The sequence below is a fragment of the Dasypus novemcinctus genome, chromosome 8 (genome assembly GCF_030445035.2).
Source record: "Dasypus novemcinctus isolate mDasNov1 chromosome 8, mDasNov1.1.hap2, whole genome shotgun sequence".
NCBI classification, from domain to species: domain Eukaryota; kingdom Metazoa; phylum Chordata; class Mammalia; order Cingulata; family Dasypodidae; genus Dasypus; species Dasypus novemcinctus.
In genome coordinates this window covers 109,578,072-109,602,751 of record NC_080680.1, presented here as the reverse complement: position 1 = coordinate 109,602,751, position 24,680 = coordinate 109,578,072, and the positions used below count along the sequence as shown (strand labels likewise).

General features: G+C 40.7%; 1 protein-coding gene and 1 pseudogene across 4 annotated transcripts in view; both read right to left on the bottom strand.

Annotated features, from left to right (window-relative positions):
• LPAR1 (lysophosphatidic acid receptor 1) overlaps nt 1-24,680 on the bottom strand; it is a 410,361-nt gene that overhangs the window by 357,395 nt on the left and 28,286 nt on the right. The window lies entirely within an intron of this gene.
• Nucleotides 3,938-6,130, bottom strand: LOC101429770 (pre-mRNA-splicing factor RBM22 pseudogene; annotated as a pseudogene).

Below are 24,680 nucleotides of genomic sequence, written 5' to 3'. Positions count from 1 at the left end.
AACAACGACATTCAAGATCTTTTACATTTCCTTAAACTCTGAAACAACATTATTGCTCCAGTTACTCTTTTGTAAAAAATTATTCCTCAAAATAGTGGTATAAACTATAATCATTTTATTTTGCTACAATTTTGAAGGTTGGGATTTTGGGAAAGGCTCTGCTAAGCAGCTCTAACTTAGTTCTCTCATGCAGTTGCATTCCGATGTCCGCTAAGGCTGTAGTCATCTGAAGGCTTCTTGGTTGGGGGTCCAACATGGCTCAATCACTTGGCTGGCAGATGAGGTTAACCAGTGGCTAGGAGCTCAGCTGGGGTTGTTGACTGAAGTGCCTACACATGTCTTCAACAGCATGGTGTCCTTTGGGTAGTTAGACTTCTCACGTGGTTTCTGACTTCTCCTAGAGTGAAAAGCTTAGGAGAACTAAGCAGAAACCTCATGACCTTTTCTGATCTAGCCTCTGAAATCACACAGCATCATTTACACGTCTCCTGCATTCTATTAATTTTAAGTGGGTGACTAAGGTAAGCCTAGATTCAAGGAGAAGGGGTCATTGATCCCACTTCACAATGGGAGATGGGTCAAAGAACGACAGATACACCTTTTAAACCACCATAGTGTACTACACAGTCTTTTTTACCTAGTTAGCCTAAGAAACATGCAATGAAAATAATAGAAAATATAAACTTGAAATACTCCTTACTTCTTGTTTTTTACCCTGCCTTTTGACTTCATTCTCCTTCTTTTCAATATACATTTCCCTAATCTTTTCATTAAATAATGGGGGCATTCCACTACTTATATAGTACAAAAATGTCAACAAAATAGCAGGTGAATTCTCTGGCAATTGATTAATAAGTCATTCTTTAACTTTCATCCTAAATTGACCTTTATTGTATCCAACATATTGATCATATGATGTGCTAGAAACTGTGCTAAGCAATTGGTGTTAAGTTATTGAGGTAGGAAAAAAAGGGAGGAAAAATTCATTTCATTTTGTCATATTTCAACTTTAAAATATTGTTCTTCTTGACATATAAATTATTAAAACTCCAAGACAGATATATCCATATCAGTCAAATATCTAGGATAGTTATTTTTCTGATGCATTACAGTTTCATTACTTTTTTCCTAAGCCATACTTTCCATGAATGAAAGTTAGGTTAAAATAGTCTAAAACCCTCTCAGTGAAAAACTTGCTTTGTTTACAGTTTCAGTATAGGTTCATATTTACCATCATTAGAACTTTTAAGATAATAAGTTTCAAAAATATTTACTTACCCATAAGATACCCTCTGAAAGTACTGAGGTTTCAATGTATTTAAATAGTGGGAGCAATGGATAACATGACCAAGTATCCAAGAGAAGTACCAGAGTATTTTTCTTATGGATAAGGAAGTTGTTGAAAGAAAATTATATTATAACATTTGCTGCTGTGTGTGTAAGTCTCGAACACATTACACACAATTGTGGTAGACTGAATTATGTTCCCAGTTTACACATGTTCTTAATCTTAATCCACACTCCTCTGGGTGTGAACCCATTGTAACTAAGACCTCTTGAAAAAGCAATTTTTAGTTAAGATGTGGCCCAACTAAATGAGCATGGGTCTTTGTCCGATAAAGAGAAGAATCCAGGAGTTGAAGAAGAGCTACAGAAGAAGACCAAGGGCATTACCATGTGAATGGACGCATGTCACCAACCCTGGGAGAAAGTAGGCCTTGTCTATGCCTTGACTTGGAACTTCTGCCCTCTAAAACCATGAACTAACAAATTCCCATCGTTAAGTCAACCCACTGTGTTGTATTTGGCTATTTAGCAAACTTGGAAAACTGACAATATAGCCTCAAAGCTTCAAGGAAATGAGATGAGAAACTTTCCTTGGCAAAATGTTTGGTATAGTTTCAAGAGATTGCTACTGGGTTCCTAGAGTCTGCTTACCAGATCAGGGACAATCTACTTGGGTGTTATGTTGATGAGGCTAGAACGAAGGGTTCACTCATTAGGAGGGAATTTTTAATCCATCCCAATACTTCTTTATAATACACTGAAGATCTCATTTCTCTCCAGGCATCTGTTCCAGGTGTTGGGTAAGGAAGAGCTGAAAAAGATGGAGCTAGAGCTAAGAAAGCAACATCTAAAGGTGCCTGTCTCATAATAGGTGCTCAATAAATACTACCTAGATGAGTGGATGAAAGAGTGAGTGAGAAATGAATGAATGAATGATACCCAGACCAGGTTGTCAAAACAGGAAGAAAAAGCATTCCTTTTCCCACTTGTTATGCAAGGCAAACTGTTAACTGAAAAAAAAAATTATCTCTTCATTTCAGGCAGTACGTTATCCATAGCATTGGCTCCTTATGACCTGAAGTCTCTCTCCAAAGGAAGATTCCTAGCATGTGCACCAAGAGGACAGAGCTGTGGGAGGATCCCAGAACTTTTCTTCTTCCAATCTTTCACTAACCCAGTATTGCCATAAACCTAGGAAGCCTGTAGGAGACCCACAGCTGCTTCAATTTCAAATAAAGTAGGGGAATAGTTAGCCCACCTCTATGCCATGATAGCTATCAAAGAATTCCCAAGGACTCTAGACTGTGAAAGTCCCTCTCTGCTTCAGAGCTGAATGAACCCAGAACAATCCACATCATTCCCTAAAATCTCACCCACAAGGAATGTGAAGGCATATTTATAATGAAAATGAAATGGCTATAAGTAATAAGTATTAAGAACTTTCTAACATATGCTAAGTGCTTCAGCTAGATGATCTCACTTTATCCTCATGAAAACACCATAAATGTAGGTAAAGTTTTTCTTCTCCTCCTTCCCATTATTATCATTATTTACAGAAGGACAAAGTGAAGCTTTGAGAGTTTAAATAATTGCCCAGAACAGACAGCTAGTAAGTGACAAAAGCTGGAATTCTAACCACTCTGATCACTCACAAGCTGTGTTTTCCCAATCTTTTTTTTAGTTTTCAGAATTTATAAAAAAGTTACAATAATAATACAGTGAACATTCTCAACCCTTTACTTAAATTTAACAATTGTTAATATTTTGTCATACATGCCTTACCTCTCCTTCTCCTTCCCTCTCTCTCTCTCTCAGCATCTGCTCTGTGTTTTGAGGTAGAAAAGGGTAGAGAAGAGGGGAAGAGAGATACATACACACGCACACGCGTTTTTGCTGACCCATTTGAAAGTAAGTTGCAGGCTTCATGTCACACCTAAACATTTCAGCACACAGCTTTTTAAAATAAAGAAATTCTTCTACAAACCATAACAACTATCACATTTAACAAAATTAGCAGTATCATCTAATAGTCAGTCCATATTCAAGTTTTCCCAAAGGTTTATGGGCTAACAGCCAGTTTAGTGACTGCCTTGAATCAGAAAGTAATTATAATAACTAAAAATGAATGTATTTAGTGATTTTCTGAGGGAAAAAAAAAGAATTCTTTAAGGCAGCTTCTCCCCTAGATGTACCCACTCTGAACATTGAATTTTTATTCCAATACTTAAGCTGGGTCTGCCAGACCAAGATACTCACCTATAATAATTCCTGGAGAGTTACTTACCCTAGAATGTTAGGAAGGTGGCTATGACAGTTTGAGGCTATTTTTGGGACTCCCAAAAAGAGGAAGGCTATGTAAACTAATCTATTCTTTTGGGTTTGATACCCATTTATTATTTTGGATTCTGTTGAGGGGCCCTTGATTAAATTACCTGTTAAGATGAGGGCTTTCATTCAATCATGTCAGTAAGGCATGACTCAGGTTGAGTCCCTATCCTCTTGGTGAGCTGATAGAAATAGACTCTCCCACTCAAGAGGAAACACAGAGAACTTTGTCATTTTGGTCCTGCTATGTGACAGAAAGGAGAAGTTTCAAACAGCTGAAACCCCAGGGAGAGAGGGACCATTTGCCTGATAGCTTACAACTGACCTAGAGAAGAGAGCCGAGACTGACATAGGAAGCCCAGAGGGGAAGGCTGAAACCCAGCAGAGATGGCCTACCATCTTTCTTCAACACGTGGCAGTTGACTTTGGTGAGAAAGTACCTCATATGGTACCTTAAGTTGGACTTTCTACATCCTTGGGACTGAAGATTTTACCCCAAATAAATACCCTTTATAAAACCCAACAGATTTCTGGAACCCTGCATCAGCACTCCTTTGGCTGACTAATAAATTGATAATGAAAGAAAGGATAAACAGTGTGTGATTCACCCTGCTTTTTATGCTCTAAAAGTTCAAGCCTTGAAGACAATTTAGAAGATTGAGCTATGGCTTAAATGTTTGGGGAAAGCAGGGTGAATAACTTGGGGCTTCCCCACACTACCCCACCTCAATACCAGAAAAGTTTTCCTGGATTGGAACGAGAAGCAAAAGAAACAGAGTAGGTCTGTGTAGGTCTTACCTCTAAGGAGGGGCCCAGAAGCAGGAGAGAAAGCCCTGTGGCTCCCAGAAAACAATTAAGCAGTGATTTCCTGATAGGGAGAAGCTATGTGGATAGAGACAAGGGCTCTCAGCACTGGCCTGGGTAAACCCATGACCAGGAGGGCTTCCAATGACCACTTAAGAACAATGTAATCCCCTTGTATTTCAATACAATCCCAGAGGAATTGGAGTAGAACTCAATAAAAAACGAAAGATAAATTTTCCATCTGCTGACATGATAGGTCCAGAAATAGAAATTTAAATAATCAAAAACAAAATATAGATTTCCTTCATCCTCCTCTCCTTCACTTTCCTTCCCTTCCCATCTCTTCCCATCTTCTTTTATTCCTTCTCTTTCCTTCTCTTCCCTCCCCCTATAACTCAGTCTTAAAGCCATTAGGTGGGGCAGAGCAAAGTAGGCATCAACTTAAATCATGACAATAATTAATTAGAACCTGCTGAAGAAACCAGGAAACAATGGATCTATTCTGATAAAAGTAAATAAGTGAATAAGTTGAACGCTTAATGAGGAACAGGATACTCACATAGTTTCAAGTTTCCACTGCCACAAAATACTTAATAGTTACAAAGGGAAAATAGTAACTTTACATTGGAAAAGCCTGGCAGATACTACCTCAATCTCTGAACTGAAATGAGAATCACTTGGGGATAAGTTGAGGTAGTTGGCAGAGGTTTTTGCTGATGCTGCAGGAGGAAGAGGAAGAGTTTTTAGCCATCCTGGAATGGGTTCTTGATTTATTTCAGAATCTGTGATTGCTTTCTTCTTTTCTTTTCCTCTGACTGCTTGGGATCTTCCCAATTTCATGTTGAGTCTGCAGCCATTGGCAATCAACTCATTAAAGGGTTTATTTGGCAGGCACTTCTTCAGCTTGCCTTGTGACAAACTAGATGAAAGTACACTGCTCTCTATGCAAAAAGGTGTTCAGCTGAATCTTTCCAAACTGGTAGAAATGATTTCTTAGATCTGTCTCAGTAAGGATATCTCCCAGACCAGCAACATATAATGTGATGATAGTCTTGTCCCCTGGCGGGTCCAGCTGAGATATTATTGAAGCCCACTTTAGAGACTTATCTGTCACAGGGTTATTGATTCCAAATCAGTCCTTGATATTCTAATTAGCAAGGGGGTCATCTGGATCTGTAGACTTCTCATGTCCATATGGACTCTCTTCTCTTATACTCCCCTTCCACCTGGAAGGAGCTAGTGTGAGACTGATTCTCTTTATAGTAGGGTGTGGTCTGGGCCAGTTTGAGCAGCACGTCACTGGTGGATGTGGCTTTCCTGCAGCTTGCTAACTGCCTGTGTTCCATCAGACTAAGAAATCTTTCTAATATTCTGTGTGTAGTACTCTCTGTTGACATCAGACTTTGACATGTCTTCCTTAAAAGACAACCCCACATCACAAAAGTGTGTGAGCAGGCCATATTCTGGGTCCAAAAGGCAGGTATGGCAGACATTTTTCAATTTGCTGCAGGTTTGGCACACTTCCATCTTCTTGAAACACATGCAGACCAGGGCACCAGTGAAGCACTGTGAGTGGCCTGGCACAGATTTTGCAACCCTTCCCTATTTATCTTTGGTCATTCGGATAGTTTTTCTCCAAGACACCCTGGCACAGAATGGGGAAGTCCACATCCTCCCAGTTCTGCCTGTTGTAGGTGTTGGACAGAGGACACATGCGGCGGCTTGCTCGGTCGGTAGAGGTGGGTCTGGCTGCGGACGAGGGGTCGGTCCAGCTTAGGATGAGGGGTAGGTCCGACTTGGAACAAGGGGTCGGTCCCTCTTGGGACGAGGGGTCGGTCTCACAGGGGTTGCGCGGTTCGGCTGACGGGGTCGCCCGGAGAAGCAGGCGACGAACTGAGGACAAGGGAGGCCAGGCCCTTGTCGGGGGCTCTCAGGACTGGAGGGCGCACAGCAGAAGAACTACCGCGGAGACAAGGTAAACACGCAAGTCCACTTTATTGAGGGAGAGGCAACAGTTTTATAGGGGCTGGGGAAGGCTGATTGGTCAAAGCCACACCCTGTTCTGATTGGTTGCCGGAGAAAGGTCAGTGGGCGGTACTGGATGGGGGAGGGGTGGTGATTAGGGATTGGCTATTGCTGTTGGTGGGGGAAGTGGCAGGGTTTAGTGATTGGTGGCTGCTGTTGCTGGGGTAGAGGGCAGACTTGAGTTTCCCGCCCACGCCTGGCTGTTGCTGCTGTGGGGGGGGGGGGGGGAAAGGGCAGACTGGATTTTTCCGCCCACGCCTGGCTGTTGCTGCTGTCGGGGGAGGGGAAAGGGCAGACTGGATTTTTCCGCCCTGCGCCTGCGTAGGGAGAAAGAAGGCATCGTTCGGCGCTATCTGGGAGGAGGGGCGGCCGCGGAAGCATGGCTGCGGAGAAGGGGAGACCCGAGGGCACTCTGCGCCCATGCCGAGCTTCCTTCAGGGGTGGCGGTGGGCCGGACCAACCTCCCTATTACAGGGGCAGCGGTTTGGAATAGGCCTACCGCGGCCGCTGCCCCCCGCCAGGTCAGCAAACCACACTTCAGCCCGAGGGGCGACCGCAGACACATGTATTTTGAATCAATTTTTCTTTGTTTCTTTGCTCCAATCCATTATTCTCAGGAAGTTCTTATTGAACTCTCCACATCTTCCTTAGTAAGAACTGAGAATGCTCTTAAATCATTTTGACTAACTGTTCCTTTCTTCCTTGGTATGTACCACTCCATAGTTTGTTCCACTTGTTCTTTGCTGAATGCCATGATACTTCTTTTGTATTCTCAATAATCATTTTCCTGGAGTAAATATGCTATTGTTACTGCCATTTAATCACTTCATACCCAGGTCTATGTAAACGGCAATTAACTATATTCATTTGAGCTGTTGGGATTTAACTTCACCAAAAATTGTCTTAGGATATTGGAGTAATATGAAGGATTACTCATGCAAAAAAATAGTGGGAATAAAAGCTAAACATGTACATAAATTGAGCCTGACTTATTTTCAGAACTTGTGTGATAAATAGGGATCCTCTCCATGCACCACTGAAATTATAAAAATAATTAGAAGTTCCAGGGTTAGGATAGACGCCAATGGTCTAAGTAATTAAAAGGCAATCAATCAGCATATCAAGGCTGATCAACTCCAATGGAGGTAAGTCCACCATGCTTTTAATAGAATTAATTCCTTTATTTGATTATCTATTTCTTTCTTCAGTATTAGATTTATAGACTTAAAAATGAAAATCTTTAAAAGAAGGCTTGAAGATTTAGTTTCCAGCAAACTTTGTCTTTAAGAAAGAATTTGTTTTTATGACATATTTCTTCACAGAGTGGTTTATGATGTTCAAACTCTAGATTGTTTGGAGGCACATTTTAAGCTATCATTTAAAATAAACAGCTAAATATTTCCACATATTAAAGAAACTCAGTGATCCCCTGATTCTGTGCATTATGGGCTTATGATTTCCTCTGCATTGCCATTATGAAATCTTTTTCCAGTGAACTCTGTGCAGCATAATGAATGTCCAAACATAGGATGTGAGAGGCCAACTTGGCCTCCAAATCCCACTGTGTGAACCACCATTATTTCTTAAATATTTATTTAATATTCACAATGAAAACATGCATGGTTTATAGCCTAACATGAACCGAAAGCAGGCCCATCCACAGGATTTGGATAAGCAAGCACAGCTCTGGTAGCCTCACAAGTCCAGTTGCTGGAGTATCAGTTCTGCTCCTTTCCACCTCCTTTTCTCCAGCTTTTTTTGGTTTCCAGCAAAATTCCTGGATAGTTGCAGAAGAAGTCTCTGCTATGGGCAAGACCTCCTTGCAGGCCATCTCACCTAGTTGCTGCTGTCACCTCTCCTAGCCCTTGCCACTCCCACTGCTCTGCATTCCTGGGCTTCAGGTATAGCCAAAGGCAACAAGGCATTTCCAACCCAGAAAGGGGTTGCACTAATTTTTTTCACAACACTGAGACCCCAGGAGCATCTGCACCTTCATTAACAGCTTTTCTATATTTCTTTTTCCTAGGATATGGCAAATCAGCAATCTCTAAAGGGAAAAGAACTTTTCTCATGCTTTCAATGCTGAGAAATAACTGATTATATAACAAGTGAGGAAAGAATTGAAGCAGAAATGGAAAAACAATGGCTTGAGCTCACAACACGGATAAGCTATAAATGTTACAGAGGTTGATCTGCTAATTCCTCTTAATGCTCTGTGTATTCTACTACATGTTAGATAAGCAACAGTGAAAACATTCAAGGATGAAGTTCAAATGCCTAGTAGGTTTTTTTTTTTACTGTAAATTATTTTAGGAAAAATTCACTTCTGGCATGCAATGATCTGGGAATATCTTCACTGAAAAATAAAAATAAGAGTGGCTTTTATTAATATTTGCATTTGTTTTTAAAGATTACAAAGAGCTGCAACATATACTCTTTCATTTGCTTCAGAAAACAACTCTGTGACACAGGCAGTAAAGTTATATCATCATCCACATATTTATAGATGAAGAAAACAGAGGCTCAAAACGAGTAAGGTTCCTAAGATCTCTTAAATAGCAAATGGTGACATGATGATCTCAGTTCAGTATATTTTCCATAAGGTCATAATGCCTCTTCATACAGCTCTCTCTTTTTGGTGAAAAAAATTCAAGGCACTAGTATTTTTTTTTATTGTCTCTTTTTTTTAAGATACATACATCACTAAAAATATTACATTAAAAAATATAAGAGGTTCCCGTATATCTCATACCCCACCCACATGCCCCACTCCTCCCACATCAACAACCTCTTTCATCAGTGTGGCATATTCATTGCATTCGGTGAATACATTCTGGAGCACTGCTGCCCCGCATGGATTATAGTTTACATTGTAGCTTATGCTCTCCCCCAGTCCATTCAGTAGGTTATAGCAGGATATATAATGTCCAACATCTGTCCCCGCAAAATCATTCAGGACAACTCCAAGTCCTGAAAATGCCCCACATCACATCTCTTCTTCCCTCTCCCTGCCCTCAGCAACTACTGTGGCCACTGTCTCCACATCAATGATACAATTTCTTCCATTGCTAGAGTCACTATAGTTCTATAGTAAAAAGGCACTAGTATTTTTAAAAGATGCCTACTTTCAAAAATATCCAAAGATTGTAATGACAGTTAAGTTTGCGTGTTGTTTGTGCACAAATCACTGGCCGCATTGCTGCATTGCTGCAATGTTCTTGGCTGGGTTGGCCAGAATGCTCACAGAATAGCCCTAACCCCTTGTTCTACCTGGGACACATCTCCCCATCTCTCCATTCATTGATAATGTACCTCCTTGCAAATCTAAGCAGGAAAAATTCCTCTTTATTCCCCATCTGGTTTGAGGTTATCATTAAGCTAAGCACCAACTGGAAAAGCCTTTGAAGGAGGGTAATTTATATAATACACAGTTTTGGATAGTTGGAATATTCCGGAAGAAATAATGGGGGTGGAGGGGTAGGATCAAGGAAGAGAATGATATACAACTGCAAATAATTGAACAGATCAGAATTTGTTGATCCAGTATTATGGAAAATTATCAAAATCACCTATTCTAAGATGGGTATTCAGGTTAGTAGGTTCACATTAAATTTTTTATTACTGATTAAATGTAATATACTTATAAATTCTGGGGGGAAATGTAGAAAAATTGCAATTATACCCCAAAATCCCCAATTAAGAGGTATCCACTTAATCATCTGGCCTTATTTCCTTCAGCTTTTTTTCTTATGCAACATATTTTCTTTTACATAGTTAATAGTTCTGCAGTTCTTCTTATTGAGCTTGGACAAACTATTTAACCTCTTTAGTAGTTTGCTTATATATCTGAAAACTACAAGAAGTAGTAGGACCAACCACCAGGGATTGTTGTGAGGACTCATGAAATAATGTCTATAAATGTCTTAACAGAGGACCTAGCATAGGGTAAACACTCAAAAATGTTAACTGCTGTTATATATAATTTTATCCCAATTTGTTACTTAATAAGTTTTTCATTTTACTTCTTAATAGCACACCTTATTCTCAAAGAAATTCAACTGAAATGAATATAGAAAGTAAAGAGGATGGGAAGCACATGTGGCTCAAGCAATAGGGCTCCCATTTACCATATAGGAGGTCCAGGGTTCCATACCCAAGGTCTCGTGGTGAAGGGAAGCTGGCCCATGTGGTGAGCTGACCCACATGGAGTGCTGTCCCATGCAGAGCTGGCACAGCAAGATGATGCAATAAAAAGACATAGCAGACCAGGATGCTGAGGTGGCTCAAGAGATTGATCACCTCTCTCCCACTCTGGAAGGTCCCAGGATCAGTTCCCAGAGCTGCCTAATGAGAATACAAGCAGATACAGAAGAACACACAGCGAATGGACACAGAGAGCAGACAATGGAGGGAGGAAGGAGAAATAAATATATAAATAAATGGAAGTAAAGAGGATATTTTTTAGTGTGAGAATATCAAGGTAGAAGTAGAAGCGAAACTAAGATGAGAAGAAAAAAAAAAAAGATGAAGTTAAGAAAAGGTAGGTACACAAAATGTAAGCCATAAGATGAGATTCACATTTACAGAGATGAACCACAGCTTTGACTCGGCTAAATTTTTTGCAGTAAAAGCAAAGACAATGACATAGTCCTAAATGCCTCATGAAAGGAAAAAGTTCGTTTTTTAATAGATCACTCAGCCATTCCTGACAATGGAACCTGAGAGGTGTGTTTCATTTTATTAAGAACACGCTGAGGAGGTTCCCAGAGGGCTGCGAGTGAGCTGCTGCTCAGCACTGTCATGGCGGGTTTGCTGAAGAAGACCACTGGCCTTGTGGGATTGGCTGTAAGCGAGAGCCCACACGGGAGGCTAAGAATACTGTACACAAAGATCCTTGATGTTCTTGAGCAAATCCCTAAAAATGCAGAATATAGAAAATATACAGAGCAGATTACAAATGAGAAGCTGGGTATTGTTAATTCAGAACCAGATGCCAAGAAATTAGAGGACCAGCTTCAGAGTGGTCAAATAGAAGAGGTAATTCTTCAGGCTGAAAGTGAATTATGTCTGGCAAGAAAAATGATAAAGTGGAAACCATGGGAGCCTTTAGTGGAAGAACCTCCCACCAATCAATGGAAATGGCCAATATAATCATCATTAAATGACTTTGGTGTGTTGATGGGAAAGTGATATAGTTAAATATTCTGGTATGTTTTTAAAAAATGTTTCCATATTATTGACATCTTAAAATCAAGAAAATTGATATACAATATATTAGGGGACTCACTAAAAGTAGACTTCATAGTTATAATAGGGACTCATGAATCAATTTTTGATTTGTAAAGCATTCACTTAAAATAAATTATTTCAAATAAGATTTTTTTTAAACTGAGAGATGTTGGGAAGATTTGGAAATTAATTGGAAAAATTCCTCAAGAGCTTCAAAGAAGGGCCCTAATCCAAAAGTGAATACATCATTTAAAAAAAAATTATACATCATTTTTAAAAATTATTTCCCTGGGGAAAAAGAAAAAAGATACTTATTTACTATTATTGTCTACCAAATTTATAAGTCACCACTTGAAGTGAAATGATGAGTGAAGAAATAGTGAAAGTAGCTGGTGATGTAATTTTAAATTGTGGTTAAATGGGTAGTGGACTTGGCCCAGTGGACAGGGTGTCCGCCTAACACATGGGAGAGCTGCAGTACAAACCCCGGGCCTCCTTGACTGGTTTGGAGCTGGCCCACGCGCAGTGCTGATGCACACAAGGAGTGCCGTGCCACACGGGAGTGTCCCCCACATAGAGGAGCTCCACGCGCAAGGAGTGCACCCTGTAAGGAGAGCTGCCCAGTGCCAAAGAAAGTGCAGCCTGCCCAAGAATGGCACCACACACACAGAGAGCTGACACAAGATGACGCAACAAAAAGAAACACAGATTCCCGGTGCCGCTGATAAGGATAGAAGCGGTCACAGAAGAACACACAGAGAACAGACAACTTGGAGGAGGGGGTGGGAAGGGAGAGAAATAAATAAATAAATCTTAAAAATAAATAAATAAATAAATAACATAAACTCCAACATATGATCCCCTTCCCCATACTGCCCAGGTTCTTTAAAAAAAAAAAATTGTGGTTAAACTCCTTGACTCTGATTTTAAGTATGTAAAGTAAAATTTAAATATATGGTTATATACCAATTATCAAAAAAAAAGAACATGCTGAGATAAAACAGCAATCAATGTATATAACAACATCACAAAAATGAATAGTGGGTTTATAGGGAAAAATTCTTACTCTTCTAAAATACATGAATACTAGATCCTCATTGTAGAACAAGTAGAAGATATAATTGTTGAAAGGAAAAAAAAAAATCTCTGGATTATCACCCAGATAATAACAATGACACCACACAACACAATGATAGAATTGTACTGATATAGTAAAATCATATAATATAATACCATATACTACAGTGACTGTATAATTTCCTATTTATTGTATTTATTTTCTCTTTCCCCCTTCTAGAATGTATACTTCAACAGAGAACAGATTTTGTCTATTTTCTTCACAAATGTATCCAAAGTCCATGCAATAGTGGCTGGTATATAATAGTTCCCTAACTAATATTTATTCAATGGAAGGAAAGGAAAGAGGGAGGAGTTAGCGAGAGAGAGACATAGATGAATAGAAGGATGGATGGATGGATGGAAATAACAGATGATAGAAAATAGATTAGAGAGGTAGATAGGTAGACAATTGATAGATGATAGATGATAGATAAAGAAAGAGAAAAAGAAAGACAGAAAGAGAAAAAGAGAGAGAGAGAGAGAGAGAGAGAGAGAGAGAAAGAGAGAGAAAGAGAGAGAGAAAGAGAGAGAGAAAGAGAGAGAGAAAGAGAGAGAGAAAGAGAGAAAGAGAGAGAGAAAGAGAGAGAAGAGAGAGAGAAAGAGAGAGAGAAAGAGAGAGAGAAGAGAGAAGAGAGGAAAGAGAGAAGAGAGAAGAGAGAAGAGAGAAAGAGAGAAAGAGAGAAAGAGAGAAAGAGAGAAAGAGAGAAAGAGAGAAAGAAAGAAAGAAAGAAAGAAAGAAAGAAAGAAAGAAAGAAAGAAAGAAAGAAAGAAAGAAAGAAAGAACTTGTTGGAGGGAGAGGGAAGAGAGAGAATGTTTGTGATACAGTGTAGATATTTGTCTGAGAAATCAGAGCACCACAAAAGGAGATATGGCTGCAGTAGGCAGTTCAGACTCATTTTAGCCTTTCGTGTAGGGGAATATATTGATGAAAATCAGTCAGTATAGTGAAGGTTAGCAAATTAAGAGATGAGAAACCTGAGGGTTACTCCACAACAAACACAAGTCCATTTTTAACAAAGGGGGAAATGAGTGAGAAGACACATACAGTTCTGTGTCAACCACATCCAAACTGCATAGCCTACGCTTAAAATCATCTTGATAGAAAAATAATGTGATGTTTGCACAAAGCACCTGGATGTATGCATCCATCACTTTGTATTCCTTTTATTCATTTTTTAAAACTCATTGCACACAAAATGCTAAAGCTAAGGGATTTGCAGAACATCCATTAGAGATAAGAAATACCTAGTTTCTGTTTGTTCATTTTCAACCAGCGGACATCTCTAAACATAGGTGTCACCCAGAGTAGTATGTAAATAGGTCTTTTAAACAAGGAATTCAAGTAGAAAATGGAAATCATTGAAGTACCATTAATCCTCACGTCAGCTTGCTTCAGCTAGAAACAGGGAGGAAGTACTCAGCCTCTGTCTGAACTTATGGCAACAGGACATGTCAAGCTGTTCCATCCTCCTTCAAACCTACTGGACCTTCTCTCTTGAAAATGTAGTCAAATATACAAAGGCCAGCTCAAATGCTAGCTCTTCTATGAAGTCTCAGTGATTCTCATAACTGAATGAAGAATTAGCTTCTAGTAACCCCATAGCACCTCATTTATAGACACTTACCTTACTTCCCTGGTAGTACAGTTCTGAATATTCAACACTGTTGCCCCCATGAAGGCAGGAGTACTGTGTTTCTTACCATTTGTATCTCTTTTGTGCCTCACACATATGTCCAACTAACCCTTATTAAGTTGAATGAAATCAAACACTTCTAAGATATTCCCCCATTCCAAGATGCTAGCAAAGATACATAGCAGAAAGTTGATATTTGCTAAATCCATTTGCATGGAATCTCAAGCAGATTTATATTTCTGGCAACATTTGCTCTACTAGTTCTATCTGAGCTCAGGTAGATTACTAAGATCAGTAATGATCATTTTTCTTATTTTCTTATTTAAATTAACCAAACTTTTTTTCTTTAGACAAATGTTATTGATTTCTGGTATAAAATGACATATTTCCATCAGTGCCTGAATCATTTGAATGGATGCTTCATGAGAAAATGAGTTTTTGTCCTTTGGCTCATTGCTCTCACAGAGACACAAACAGTCCCTACCTAGCCCATAGTGGATATTCAATAATAATTGTCGAATGAAATTTTCTTGGCTTTGTAACTTCCTTTGACCAACTGAACGCACAGAAGAGATGTTCTAAGACTTCTGTGCCCAGATAATAAGAGACTTGGAGCTTCTGCTGTCACCTTCTTGGAATCTACTGAGTGATAAAAGGCCATAAAAATTTTTAACAATACAAAACCACCAGTAGGCCCTGAGCAGTCCCAGCCATCCCAGCAAAGGTTGCAAACATGGAAATGAAGCTATCATTGATGTTCCAACCCCAGCCAAACTATCAGTTAAATGCAACAACCACAGGAGTAACTCTAGCCATCCTGCCAAACTCTGCTCAGTTATAGAATCATAAGTAAATGAGTAAGTAAATCATGCTGTCTTGAGCTACTGTATCTTGTAGTACTTCATCATGAACACTACACATCTGAAACAATCCTATTAACATTTTTTCTATCTATCATCTTGGTATAGCTGCATAAATAATACTAAGGAATGATGACCACCTAATGTGTACTTCTGGTTGGGGATGTTTTTATTTTTAATTTGTTCTTTACATTGCTACAATTGCATTAATATATTTCATAAAATAGAAATTTTCTAAAATCTGTTAAAATATTGTATAAGCATAAAATAATATTTATAAAATATGTATAAGGGATAAATAACAATAAAACAAATACATGTGTTCCCACCACCCAGTTTAAGAAAAAGAACATTATGCTATACTTGAAGCTTTCTGCATGCTCCTCCATAATCAAACACCCTCCCTAAATGTCTATTTTATCCTTCCATTGCTTTTCTTCCAAAATTTCTTCCAAAATGATTGTATATCCATATATAAAATCATACAGCTTCATGGTTGTGACTTTATATAAATGGAATCATAATAAATGTTTTCCTCAGGAACTTGCTTTATTCATTCAAAATTACATTCCTGAATTGCATTCATGTTGTTCTGCACAATTGCAGTGCACTTCACTTTCACTGCTGTAGTATTTCACTTTCTTAATAAACCACAATTTATCCTTTCTATTGTTGAATGTTTCAATTTCTTTCTTGACTTTTCCCTTTACAAAGAGGGCTGCTAGGAATATTCTTGAACATATATATGTCCCCTAATGGACATTTTCCATAGTATCTGGGATACACCCAGGAGTGGATGGACATATTTGACTTGACTAGATAATACCAAGTTGTATCCTAATTTTGTGATATGATTTCATAATGTCATTGGCAGTGTATAAAAGCATCCATTGATCTATATCCTCATCCACACTTGTTATTGTCAGACATTTCAATTATTTCTCACTGTGGGGGATGTGAAAGGATATCTTACAGTGTTTTAATCTTCATTTACCTAATCACTATGGAACTTGAAGATCTGACAGCTTTATCGACCATTCAGTTATTTTCTGCTGTAAGGTACCATTCAAGTCTTTTGCCTATTTTTCTATTGGGTTGCTTTTTCATTATTTCTTGCTAATTGATAGGTAGAAATATTTTCCATTTTCTGGTTACTATTTTTTTTTGATAGTTCTATGTGTTGCAAGAATCTTCTTTCAGGCTTGTCTTTCCACTTTCTTTATGTGCCATTTGGTAAACAGAAGTTCTTAATTTTAGTATAGTCAAATTTATTCATCATATATCCTCTGGTTTATGTTTGTATATATGTTGTTTTTTAAAATCATTCTCTATTTCAAGTTCATGAAGATAATGTCCTATATTGTCTTCTATAGGTTGCACGGTTCTGCCTTTCACAGTTAAATTTTTCACACATGTGATATTAATTGGAATGGGATGGTTACTGGGGGAGTTTTTAAAATCATTCTCTATTTCAAGTTCATGAAGATAATGTCCTATATTGTCTTCTATAGGTTGCACGGTTCTGCCTTTCACAGTTAAATTTTTCACACATGTGATATTAATTGGAATGGGATGGTTACTGGGGGAGTAGGGATTCAATTTCATCTTTTTGCATATGAATAACCCATTTCCCTAGCTCCATTTATTGTAAAGTCAATCTTAAATGCAAGTTCTGTCATAAATCAAGTTTCTATAGATGCATGCTTCTGGTTATAAGTTTGCTAATGTGTTACATTTGTCTGTGTGTCTCTGCTTTTACAGATATCAAACTATCATATAATAATTCTTCATACCTACTAAGGCAAATCTTCTTCCTTTGTCCTTCTTGGAAAAGAGTGGGATATTAATTTTTTGCCTTTCCATGTAAATTTTAGTTCTAAATTGGCAATTTCCTGAAAAATAAAAAGTTCATACTGTGATTGAAATTACATCAAATCTACAGATCAGTTGATGTAGCAATGCAATTTTTATGATTCTGAGACTTCCAATCCATGGATATTGTATGGACTTTAATGTTATTTTAATAAAATGTTCTGATTTAGTCCTTTAAAGTTGTGCAAACATTTGTTAAATTTATTCCTAGGTAATTTATATTATTATATCATATCAAATGGAATGTTTGTACACTTCTATTAACTGTTGGCTGCTAACATATAGGCAGTAAAATTGACTTGTGTGTATTCATTTTTTGTATCCAGCAAACTTACTACATTTGCTTATTCTAATTTGTCTATAAGTCATTTTGAATTTTCTGTGAAAATAATATCATTTGTGAATGATAGTTTTTATTTTTCCCTTCAAATCATTTGCATTTTAGTTCTTCTTTTTGCTGAAGTTGGCTGGGAAGAGTTTCCCTTTCAATGTTAAACAGAAGCAATAAGAGGGATCCTTGAAATCTTCCTAATCTTAAAGTAGATACTTTCTATGTTCATCTCTTAAGAATTATGTTTGTCATAAGCTTTTTGAAGATTAGGTTTCATTTTTATTAGGTTAAGGTAGTTTTCTTCCATTACTAGTTTACAAATATTGAATAGCTGTTCAATTTTACCAAATTATTTTGTGTTATTGAAATGTTCATATGTTTTGCTCCCTTTATTCATCAATATGGTGAATTATAGTAAATGCAGTTTCTAATATTAGAATCATTAAACCAACCTGGAATTCTGGAGTGAATCCAAATTGGTCATGATAAATTGTTTTCCATAGTGCTGAATTTGATGAACTTTGGCATACATGGTCATAGTCAATTATGGGACCATCATGGATTAGTCTGCAGTTTTCTATTCCATAAGAAGCCCTGTCAAGTGTTGACACTATGACAATATTAGCCTCTTACCAGTCACATATCATTAGAATATGAAATATAAACAACAGTTTAAACAAATAATACTTCCTGTATGTGAAGGATATAGGATTAACTCAAAAAAACAAAAATTACACAACTTTCCTAACAGGCATTCATAAAAATCTTTTTTAAAAATGGAGAGATATGCCATGTTATGGGTTTGAAATTTCATAATTTTAAAGATATAAATTACTTGCAAATTGACTGAAGAACTGATCACAATCCCAAGTGAAATACAGCAGATTTCTTTTGGGGAGGGGGGATTTGATAAGCTGATTTTATAGAAAAGCAAATATTTTGGAAGAATACCCAAAATATTCTTGAAGAAGTTGGAAGGACTTGCTCCACCAGCTATCAGGACTCATTATAAATGTATCATAATTAAAATAATGTGGTATTAGCTTAGGAATAGAAAAATAGACCAATGCAACAGAACAGGGAGGGCAGAATAAATCCATACATAAATAGATACTTGATGTATGACAAAATAGCATGGCAGATCAGAAGCGAAAGGACTATAAAAAAAGATGGTGCTGTACAAGCCCTGGAGAAAAAAATGGGCCTTTCTTCACAAGTACACAAAGCTTAGTTCCATGATAATTAAAAACCTAGATATGAAAAGCAAAATGGAAGTATTTAAAATACAGTAAAATATCTTTTTTGAATTCAGAGTAGGGAAGGATCTCTTAAATTTAAAAAGAATTAACCCTAAGGAAAAATTGATAAATTCAATTACATTGAAGTTAAAAAGTTTCCTATACTGCAATATTTGCAACAATGTAACTGAGAAAGCACAACTATGCAGAATACAAAGAGCATCTATAAATCATTAAGAAAAAACCTACAGAAAAATAGGGAAAAGTCTCAATTATGTACTTCACAAAAGGGAATTTCAAATAGATAATAAACATTTTAGTCTGACACTATCATATGTTGGTTAGGAAGTAGAGCAGAGGGAATCTAATACCCTGCTGAAAGAAGTGTAAATTAGCATAACTGCTTTAGATACTTGATTAGCATTTGCTGTTAAGGTTGAAGAGAGATATAACCTATGATTGATAAGCCTCCCTCTAGAAAGCCTGAAGCATATGTACAATAGGAAACATGTTACCAATTGGTCCAAACTAAAATCAACTCAAACATGTCATCAATAAAATAGATAAATAAATTGCAGTATATCCATACAATGAAATGACATATTATCTGGAATATGAAGCAAGAATAGATAGCCATAAACAACATGGACTAAGCTCACAAGCATAATGTTAAACAAAAAAAGCCACAGGGAAGTGGACTTGACCCAGTGGTTAGAGCATCCGTCTACCATATGGAAGGTCCGCGGTTCAAACCCCAGGCCTCCTTGACCCGTGTGGAGCTGGCCCACATGCAGCCCTGATCCGCACAAGGAGTGCTGTACCACGCAGTGGTGTCCCCCATGTAGGGGAGCCCCACGCACAAGGAGTGCACCCTGTAAGGAGAGTCACCCAGCATGAAAGAAAGTGCAGCCAGCCCAGGAATGGCACTGCACACACGGAGAGCTGACGCAGCAAGATGACGCAACAACAACAACAAAAAGAAACACAGATTCCTGTGCTGCTGACAACAGAAGCAGACAAAAAGCAGAACACCCAGCAAATGGACACAGAGAACAGACAACTGGGGCAGGGGGGAAGGAGAAAAGAAAAAAGAGGCGAGGCGAGGCGGGGTGGGGTGGGGCAGGGCGGGGCGGGGCGAGGCATCTTAAAAAAAAAAAAAGTTAGCCACAAAACAATACATACAGTATGAATCCTTTCATAGTAAGTACAATAACAAGCAAAACAACAATATTGTTAGAAAACATACTCGAGTCATAAAACATAAAGAAAAACAAAATATGATTGTCACAAAGTCAGGATATAGCCTTCCTCTAGGGAGAAGAGAGATTATGATGAAGGAGGAACATGCAGGGGGTTTCTGAGATCTTGGCAATGTTGTTTCAAAATTCTGCTGCATGCTTTATTATTCATTAGACAATAGATATGTTTTATGCATTTTTCTGCAGTGATATGAAAACATGACAAGACTATTAATTTTTTTTTTGCTTTTGTTTTAAAACGAATCTTAAATTCTTTGAGGGGAATTTAGTAGACAAGTTAAGATGAGGCTCTGAAATCTAACAACCCTGGTCTCCAATCCAACTCCAAAACTCATCCAGCACTATAATCTTGCACTGGCTAATTACCTGCTCTAAAAGCCCATAGTTCTAACCTTGGCTGCACTTTGTAATCACCTAAGGAACTTTAAAAAATACTGAAGCCCAAGTCCCTTTTCCAGGCATTCTAGAAGGTGACATGAGTACTGATGTTTTTATATGTTCCCAGATGATTGTTATGAGCACCCGCAGTTAAGAACCACTGCTCCAAGCCCTAGTTTCTTCATCTATAAAACTATAATGGTGATAATAATATACTTTATTCAAGGGTTGTTATAAGGATGAAAAGCAATAGTGTGGTACAGTTCTTAGGCAGTGTGTGGTATTCAATAATTTTAAATCTTATTGGTAAACTGCTCACCTTATTCCTTGCCTAACATTTTGATGCTGGATCGCAACTGATATTGACCCATCATAAGAAGTAGATAGAATAAGACTGAGACTTCAGGAAGATGACATCAGAGTAGGGTGGCAGGGCTCAGTTCTCTTACAGAAACAGATGGGGGGAAACAGATTTGGCTCAATGGATACAGCATCCACCTACCACATGGGAGGTCCAGGGTTCAAACCCAGGGCCTCCTGACCCATGTGATGATCTGGCCCACACGCAGTGCTGATGAGTACAAGGAGTGCCGTGCCACGCAGGGGTGTCCCCCACATCAGGGAGCCTCACATGCAAGGAGTGCACTGTAGCTGAGCGAGAGGGTTTCGTCCTCGCTCAGGCCCAAGAGTCGGGGGGGCTTGCTCCTGCCGAACCACCGGCGGGGGGTGCCCCAAGAGGGAGCACCGGTTCTCCAGGCATGGGGGACGCATGGTTGGGGAAAAACCACGGAGACCGCTTGAGCGCAAGAACAGGTCTGCTTTATTGCGGAAGTACACTTGGTTATATAGGCAGGGAAGGGGGTGGAGTATGAAGGGGAGAGCAGGGCGGAGGGGTGGCTGCGGATTGGCTAAAACTGGGGGGGCAGACCTCTGGTAATACGCCGTAAGCAGTTACTGGGGAAGAGGGCAGATTGTAGGTTGGCAATAAGGGCGGGACTGGCGGGAAGGACGGCAGGGGCTGGAAGGGGAGGAGGGGTGGAGAGAGGCGGTAACAATTGCTCCTTTTGTTTTAAAAGGAAATAGAGGCAACAAGTTTTGGTGCGCACTGTGGGTGTGAATGGCTTGGCGTGCGCAGCAACAAAAGACAAGGATTAAGAGGAAGAGTAGGAGGAAAAGGAGGTTATAGGGATGGGCACGGGGATAAGACGAGGGGTGGGGGGAGACCACGAGGACCGGCCGGTCATGAGCGGACAGCATAGCATCTGGCCAGGATGCATGTGCCCGCCATTAGGGTCGGCGCACGCCGGCGCCTGGTGCGCGCCAAGCCTTGCCAGCGAAACGGGCCTGTGATGCCCCTGTACTCCTCGCCCGAGGGGGAGGAGTAGTTGGGGAGAAGTAAGGAGAGGAAGACCAGAAGCTATAGGCGTGCGGTCTGGAGTAGGTGGAGAAACCTGTGGCAGCGGGGTTGTGTCCCCCCCACTCATAAGACGGAAGGTTCGTGCGTCCAGTGAGGTTGGCGACATCAGTAGCGAAAGAGGGGGCGGAGGCGGTTACGTTCGAGGCGAGGAGCCTTTTTTGTTGCCAGAGGGAGAGGGTCCAATTGAAGGGCTGGTGACTCGGGTTGGCAGCGGCTGGGAGAGCGAGGGAAGCCAGGATGAAGAGAACGGCTGCGAGGCTGTGTAGAGGCATCATCTGATGGTGCGGCATCTTGATGATGGCTGGTGCTGGATCCGGGTGAAGGGGGCGACCTCTGGGCCGTATCCACTGTCAATGTTATCTCTCACCGAAGGCATAGGGTGCTGATCGTCCGGTGGAACTAATGGGTCAGTGGCGGGCCGGATGCAACGCCCAGGAACCCAGAGCGGCTGCGGCTCAGAATCTGGAAAGACGCAAGCAAAGCCCCTCCCCTGTGCTAGGAGGGGAGCTGGATCTTGCCAACGGTTTGTGGCAGGGTCTTTCCAATGGACGAGGGGAACTTGCGAGGGCTGCCACATGGGTCCCCAGTGTTTATGGGTGGGGGAGAGTCCATGGTCATCGAAGGTTAGGAGATTGTGATGAATGAGGCAGGCAGTCACGACGTGGGCTGGGGTCTTGTGGGGAGAAGAGGCCCTTTCTTTTTGAATGAGTAGCTTGAGCTGTTGGTGAGTGCGCTCGACGATTCCTTGCCCCTGTGGATTGTATGGAATGCCAAAATGATGCGTGATGTGATACATCTGCACGAAGCTGGCGAAGGCGGCACTGTGATATGCTGGTCCGTTGTCTGTCTTGAGATCCCATGGAATTCCCATGAACAAAATAGCTTGGCGAAGCACCTGGACGCAGTGTTTAGCACTTTCCCCCGTAAGAGGGACTGCATAGCACAGATGTGAAAAGGTGTCAATTGCCATATGAAGATATTTGAGGCGGCCAAATGCACTGACATGAGTGACATCTAATTGCCACCTTGAGTTTGGGCGGAGGCCGCGGGGGTTAACACCCTGAGGCTGCAAAGGCCCAAGTGGCAACAATGGCGCGCAAGTCCGGCACGCGCGCACAAGGTGTTTGCAAGTTTCAATGGGAAGGTCTGGGAAGAGCTTCCGGATGGACCGTGCGGAGAAGTGGAATTGGGAATGCAGGAGCTTGGCTTGATTAACAAAGTCTCCAAGCCGCGGCCCGTCGGCAGGGTTTTCATGTAGGAGGACCGGGTTTACCTGGCGGCTTGACACAGAAGCATCAGCGAGGTCATTCCCTTGAGCCAGCGGTCCTGGTAGGCCAGAGTGGCTTCTGATATGAGCAATGAACCAGGGCTGCTGCCTCGCCTCAAGCAGTCGCTGTACGAAGGCGAGTGCCCGATCGATGTTTGAGTCACCTGGTAGGAAAGTAGCAAGCAGGAGGCTGCGACACACCTGAAGAGTGTATAGGCTGTCAGTAAAGATGTTGAGAGGCTGGTCTGGGTGGAGATTGAGGACTGCAGCGACAGCTAGAAGCTCGCCCACTTGAACAGAAGAGTCATTTGCGAACAGCAGTTGCCGTGGCTCAGGATTCTCAGGAGTGTATATGATGGCAGCAAACGCCGTTTTTGAGGCATCTGTGAAGGCAGTGATAGCAGAAGGGATCGGGTTTCGTGCGGGCAATGGACGGAACGGGTTGGAAAATGCCAATTGAGACATTCCCTGCAGAAATCGGTGATGAGGATAGTGGTTGTCAAAGGAGCCGCGAAAGAGCTCTACCAGGCTCTGCATTTGGGCATTGTTCATGATGAGGGAGGTAACTTCCTTGGCATCTAAAGGCCAAACAATAGTGTGTGGCGGGATGCCATACGTTTGTATGGAGAGAAGTACTAAGTCAGTGGCCAACGTGATCCAGGCCCTTATAAAAGGGCAGATTTTCGGGAGTTTGCTCTTTGACGTATGCAGAAAAAGGAGAGGGCCATCTTGCCACAAGAGACCTGTGGGAGTGATTGGCGTTGGCAGAACTAAAGCCAAGATTGGAAGGGTGGGGGAGAACCGCTCCAGGCGACACTGTGGCAGGGCGGCGCTGACTTGTTGGACGGCTTCTCGAGCCTCTGGAGTGATGATGATGCTGCGAGTGGTCGCCGTTGGAGGGCTGTCCCTTGTCTGCAAAAGCTCGAAGAGAGGCTGCATTTGCGCTGTTGTGATGGGAAGCGCCGAGCAAAGCCAATTGATTTGCCCGCAGAGATGTTGGAGCTCAGTTAATGTCATCTTCGGAGAGAGGTGGATTTTTGGGCTTGTGGGCTGGATAAACCGATGAAAATGAAAGCCTAAAAATTGGAAAGGAGGCTGGAGGTTTATTTTGTCAGACTGCACAGTAAGCCCGAGGCTGGAGAGGTTTGTTATTATTGCCGAGAGCAGATCATTGAGGAGCGCACTGGAACTCGCTGCTAAAAGGAGGTCGTCCATGTAGTGGAGAATGTATGTGTGCTCCGGATTGAACTTGGAGCGCAGCGGCTCAACAGCATGGTTGACATACAGTTGGCATATAGTCGGGCTGTTGCGCATGCCTTGAGGCAATACTCGCCATTGAAATCGCTGAGCTGCGCCTTGGTTGTTGATGCGTGGAACCATGAACGCGAATCTCGGACAGTCCCGGGGGTGAAGAGGAATAGAGAAAAAGCAGTCCTTGATGTCGATGGTTGCCGCATGAAAATGCTGGGGGACTGCGGTGGGATGCGGGCATCCTGGCTGAGGTGATCCCATAGGCTTAATATGTTTGTTGATCTCACGGAGGTCGTGGAGAAGGCGGTATTTGCTGGTGTTCTTTTTGCTAATTGACAAAGACCGGTGAATTGTAGGGACTAGTGGACGGCTCTATATGCCCT